General features: G+C 45.0%; 1 protein-coding gene across 1 annotated transcript in view; it reads right to left on the bottom strand.

Annotated features, from left to right (window-relative positions):
* Positions 1-6,255, bottom strand: part of EAPP (E2F associated phosphoprotein) — a 33,551-nt gene that overhangs the window by 25,191 nt on the left and 2,105 nt on the right. The gene's annotated exons all lie outside the window — the stretch shown is intronic.

Below are 6,255 nucleotides of genomic sequence, written 5' to 3'. Positions count from 1 at the left end.
CACACCCAACTCAAATATATATATATATATATATATATATATATATATATATATTTTTTTTTTTTTTTTGAGTCAGAGTCTCACTCTGTTGCCCAGAATGGAGTGCAGTGGCATGCTCCCGGCCACCACCACAGCCTCGACCTGCTGGGCTCCAGCGATCCTTCCGCCTCAGCCTTCCAAGTAGCCAGAACTACAGGCGCACGCTACCACGCCCGTCTAGTTTTTTATTTATTGTGGAGATGAGGTCTCGCCAAGTCACCTAGGCGGGTCTCGAACCTGCAGGCTCAGGCAATCCACTCAGCTCGGCCTCCCAAAGCGCGGGATTACAGACTGAGCCACTGAGCCCGGCCGTCAAATGTATTTTTTAACCTCTACATACGTTTCCTCTAGTAGATGCTGAACATTTATTTTTAATTCTTTCCTTTTAAACACTACAGTGATCATCTCTGTATACGTAATTTTATTTCTATTTGATTTTCCTAGGATAAATATCTAGAATTAGATATAAACATCTTTCTGACCTCTTATATTATCACACTGCGTACTAAGGTATTGCACCAATTCATTATCCCATCAGCAATGAAAAGTTTATTTCACAGAACTGGGAGTTTTTTAAAACTCTGGATATTTACTTAAGACAATATACATAACACACACACACACACACACACACACACACACACACAATATGTTAACGCATAGTACTTAAACATGTTAGTTTATTTAGAGTCAGGGTCTCACTCTGTCACCCAGGTTGGAGAGGAGTGGCACAATCACAGCTCACAACAGTCTCAAACTCCTGGGCTCAGGTAATCCTTCTGCCTCAGTCTCCCAAGTAGCTGGGACTAAGGTGTGCACCACCACACTTGTCTCTCTGTTGGCTTTTTTTTTTTCTTTTTTTGTAGAGACGAGGTCTCGCTATGTTGCTCAGGCTGGTCTCAAACTCCCGGGATCAAGCAATCCTCCCATCTTGGCCTCCCAAAGTACTGAGATTACAGGGATAAGATGAAGGAAACAAGAACATAAACTGACAAGGTCCTTATGTCCTAAAAATACACAAGCTTGACAAAGTCCTTGTGTTTCTGGCCTGGCTCCAACAAGAGCTTGGCCAGTGTTTTCTTCTCGATGTTTGCCACTGGGAATGTTGATTTAGTAGAATTCAGGTGGTGTGACCTCTAGTCTGCGTAGGCTGGATGTAGCTTACTTCGATAATAACTTTACTCAGAACTTCAAAGAACACAGATGTTAACAGTTTTACTTAGAATCTTAGAAAACAAAGATGTCAGTGCTATAGTAAGCTTGCCAGGGAAAGTCCTAAACGTTAGCTTTTTCCCAGCTGATGCTAGCATTAAGATATTTCTTGTTTATGTAGTTTTGCCCTATATAAAAAACATGCTATGAGAATAAACTTGCTCTCACCTATTGAGGAGAGAGACCTCCCAATCCCGCTGTTCTTTGTCTTTCTTTTCTTATTCCCTCTCCCTACCTTAGACCCTGCTCTACGGAGGCTGGACCTCCACAATGAGCCATACCATGTCTACCTAGAGATATTTCTGGCTGTCACAACTGGAGGCAGGAAGAGGGGCTATTGGAACTTAGTGGGTAGAGGCCAAGGATGCTGCTAAACATTCTACAATGCACAAGTCAGCATCCCACAACAAAGAATTATCTGACACAAAATATCAGTGCTGCCAAGATTGAGAAACTCTGATCTAGTCTATATCCCAGTGTTTCCAAAGTGTTGGACATAGAAGATTATTTTAAGTAGAAACAGGGTGAAAAGTCCACTAACTAACATTGAATCTCTTGTGATGGGAAGATAAAATGATACAGTCACTACATAAAACAGCTTGACAGTTTCTTATAAAACTAAACAACTACCACACAACTCAGCAAGTGCATTACTAGGCATTTATCCCAGAGAAACGAAAACATATGTGCATGCCAAAACCTATACATGAATGTTTATGGCAGTTTTATTTATAATAGCAAAAACTGTAACAACACAAATGCCTTTCAATGAATGAACTGTTAAACCATGGAATACAATTCAGCAACAAAAAAAGCAACAAATTATTGACACATGTAACAATCTGGATAAATCTCCAGATAATTATGCTGAGTGAAAAAAACCAATCCTAAAAGGTTACATACTGCATGACTCCATTTAAGTAACATTCCTGAAATGACAAGATTACAGAAATAAGAAGCAGATTAATGGTTCTCAGGTATTAAGTAGGGTATGGGGAGAAACAAGAGGGCATGACTATAAAAAGAGCAGCAAGCCGGGCTCGGTGGCTCAGCCTGTAATCCCGCGCCTTTGGGAGGCTGAGGTGAGTGGATTGCCTGAGTTCACGGGTTCGAGACCCGCCTGGGCAACTTGGCGAGACCTCATCTCTACAATAAATCAAAAATTAGCTGGGCGTGGTAGTGTGCGCCTGTAGTTCCAGCTACTTGGAAGGCTGAGGCAGAAGGATCACCGGAGCCCAGCAGGTTGAGGCTGCAGTGGATGGGAACAGCCACTGCATTCCAGTCAACTCAAAAACAAAACAAAACAAAAAAACCAAGAGGGATCTTTGCAGTGATGAAATGTTCTGTATCTTAACTGTGTCTATTAATGTTGATATCCTGACTGTGATATTGCATTATAGTTTTGTGGTATGTTAGCATTGGGGAAAATTGGATAAAGAGTACACAGGATCTCTGTGTTATTTCTTACAACTGCATGTGAATCTACAGTAACTACAAAATAAAAACATTAATTTTTAAACATTGAAAGTGGGGAGCTCAGCTCAGTTGCTCAGCCTGTAATCCCAGAACTTTGGGAGGCCAAGGTGAGACAAGAGATAGCTAGAGAAAGGCTAGGCAGACAGACAGTGGAGTCCTCTGGTCCCAATGTAGCGAACTCTTGACAGGCCTCTCAGGCTCAGCATCCATTAACAAGCTCCCTGCGAGCCTCTCAAGCTAGAACTTAGGTACTCACTGCTGGGATCAAAAAGCAACCAATCAGCTCACCATTAGGTCTCTACCTTAATACTGACCAATCAGAATAGCTACAGCTCACAGCTAGTGCTAGCCAATCGGCTTGGACTTAGGGTTATATAAACACCAGGTTTTCAGCCCCAGATGGGCAACACCTTCGTGTCCCCTCCTGCTGTGGGAGCTTTTCTGTCCTCAATAAATCCTGCTTTCTCACTTTCTGCCTGTCCATGTCCCTCATTCTTCCTGGGCATGAGACAAGAGCCTTGACCCTGAAGAGCTGCAGAAGATCATCGGAGTCAAAAAGCTGTGCACCCCAGAGGCTGGCATGCCAGCCGACAGAGCCAGCTGAACCAGGAGAGCTGCCGGAAGAAGGTGAGACTCCGAAGCTGAGGCACCCAGGGAGCTAGGCTTGCCAGCCCACCAAACCAGCAACACTCTCAGGGCTTGGCTTGCCAGCGTGTTAGAGCCAACACCCTGGGGGCTAGGTTTGCCAGCCGCCCCCCCAATCACAACACTCAGGGCTTGGCTTGCCAGCCATTAGAGCTGACACTTCTGGGGTTAGGCTTACCAGCCCCTCCATGACAATCTCTGGGGCTTGGTTGGCTGACCCACTGACCTGACACTCTTGAAGCCCAGACTAATGTGAAAAATTCGCATTAAAGGCAAGTAGATTGCCTGAGCCCACAGGTTCAAGACCAGCCCAGGCAACTTGGCAAGACCTCATCTCTACAATAAATCAAAAATTAGCCGGGCGGTAGTGCACACCTGTAGTTCCAGCTACTTGGAAGGCTGAGGCAGAAGGATCACTGAAGCCCAGCAGGTCAAGGCTGTGGTGGCCATGAGCATGCCACGACTCCAGTCTGGGCAATGGAGTGAGACTGCAACTCAAAAAAAAAAAAAAGAAAAAGAAAAAAGAAACTGGGGCAGCTGGCACAGTGGCTCATGCCTATAATCTCAGCACTTTGGGAGGCCAAGGCAAGAGGACTGCATGAGTTCAGGGATTCGAGACCAGCCTGGGCAACATGGTGAGACCTTGTCTCTACAATAAATCCAAAAATTATCAGGTGTGGTGGTGCACACTTTTGGTTCCAGCTACTTGGAAGACTGAGGTAGAAGGATCGCCTGAGCCCAGCAGGTCAAGGTTGCGGTGGCCATGAGCGTGCCACTGGACTCCAGCCTGGGCAACAGAGTAAGACTCCAACTCAAAAAAAAAGAAAAGAAAGTGAGGCATAGTGGCCTGTAATCTCAGCACTTTGGGAACCTGAAGCAAGGAGTTAGAGACCAGTCTGGACAACAATCAAAACCCTGGCTCTACAAAAAATTTTAAAAATTAGCTGGGCATGGTGCAGTCCCAACTATTAGGAAGGCTGCAGCAGAATATCACTTGAATCCAGGAGTTCAAGGTTGCAGTGTGCTATGATCACATCACTGCAGTCCAGCATGGGCAACAGAGATCTTATCTCCCCCCCCCAAAAAAAAGTCACAAAGTAAGAGTTATTCCTTTTGCAAATTTTTTCTAATCTTTGTGGTTATTTCAAGAAACATCTCAATCTTTAGTACTGCCAAGAGAGACAATACATCATGGGCCCTGCACATGCTTGTTGAATATGCCAAAAATGCAAGGTTCTGACCGCTCTTCACCCCAGCCATTTCTCAGGGTTATGTTTGCAGCAAGCAACCTTGAGGAATAAGATATCTCCTTCCAGGACAAAAAGTTGGCTTATTTGCTGCCTCCTACTAAAGAGGTAGATGCTCCAAACTCAAGTATTCCTTTTTTTTTTTTTAAGACTAGTTATGTGCGGTAGTGAGAAGGGGATAAAGAGTAAAGCAAGGCTGGGTACAGTGGCTCAGGCCTGTAATCCTAGTACTTTGGGAGGCTGATGTGGGACAACAGCCTGAGCCCAGGAGTTCAAGACCAGCCTGGGCAATACAGCAAGACATCCTCTCTACCAAAAAAAAAAAAATCAAAAATTAGTCAGGTCAGGCATAGTGGCTCACACCTATAATCTCAGCACTTTGGGAGGCAGAGGCAAGAGGACTGCCTGAGGCCAGAGGTTCGAGATCAACCTGGGCAACTTGGTGAGACCACATCTCTACAATAAATCAAAAAATTAGCCAGGCATGGTGGTGTGTGCCTGTGGTTCCAGTTATTTGGAAGGCTGAGGTGGAAGGCTCACCTAAGCCCAACAAGTCAAAGCTGTGGTGGCAATGAACGTGCCTCTGCACTCCAGTCTGGGTGACAGAGTGAGACTCCAACTCAAAAAAAAAAAAAAAAAAAAAAAAATTAGCCAAACATGGAGGTGCACACCTGTAGTCCCAGCTACACAGGAGGCTGAGGCAGAAGGATCACTTGAGATCAGGAAGTCAAGGCTGTGGTGAGCCCTGATTGTGCCACTGCACTCCAGCATGGGCAATAGAGTAAGGCACCAGCTCAAAAAAAAAAAAAAGAGTAGAATAAGAAGTTCAATCTGTAACTCATTGTGAACAATTAATTTATATAACTCACTCCCCTTGGACAAGCCTCAAGTGTCCTTTAGCCACAATGCCAACCCACTGAATGTGCAACATTCTTCTAGGCCTCTTGGTCTAATCCCTAGAGGATGGAGAAGTAAGATCAACCAGCAAAAGCATGATGCTCATTCTGCTTGCTGTGCTCTGTATAGTCTTATCACTGACCCAGGAGTCTCATGTCTTCTGCCAGCTTCCATGAAACAGTAATGATAGGCTACAATGTATTAGCTAAGTAGGGTAAAATTATATCCTGACAGACACCACTCAAACATCTAACACCAATCTCCCTTTTTAAAATAATAAGCTGGGAATGGTGGCTCACACCTGTAATCCCAGCACTTGGGAGGTGGGGGCGAGAGGACTGCCTGAACTCAGGCATTAGAGAGCAGCCTGGGCAGCTTGGTGCGATCTTGTCTCTACAATAAATCAAAATATTGGCCGGGTGTGGTGGAACATGCTTGTGGTTCCAACTACTTGGAAGACTGAGGCAGAAGGATCACCTGAGCCTTTCAGGTTAAGGCTACAGTGGCCATGAGCATGCCACCGAACTTCAGCTTGGGTAACAGAGTTAGATTCCTATTAAAAAAAATAATATAGCCGGGCTCAGTGGATCAGCCTGTAATCCCGCGCCTTGGGAGGCTGAGGTGAGTGGATTGCCTGAGCTCACTGGTTCGAGACCCGCCTAGGCAACTTGGCGAGACTTCATCTCTACAATCAATCAAAAATTAGCTGGGCGTGGTAGCATGCGCCTGTAGTTCCAGC

This window comes from Carlito syrichta, unplaced genomic scaffold, assembly GCF_000164805.1.
Source record: "Carlito syrichta isolate Samal-C Ts95f unplaced genomic scaffold, Tarsius_syrichta-2.0.1 Scaffold311854, whole genome shotgun sequence".
Lineage (NCBI taxonomy): Eukaryota > Metazoa > Chordata > Mammalia > Primates > Tarsiidae > Carlito > Carlito syrichta.
Note: the sequence above shows the minus strand (reverse complement) of the source record. Positions and strands in the feature narration are given on the sequence as shown.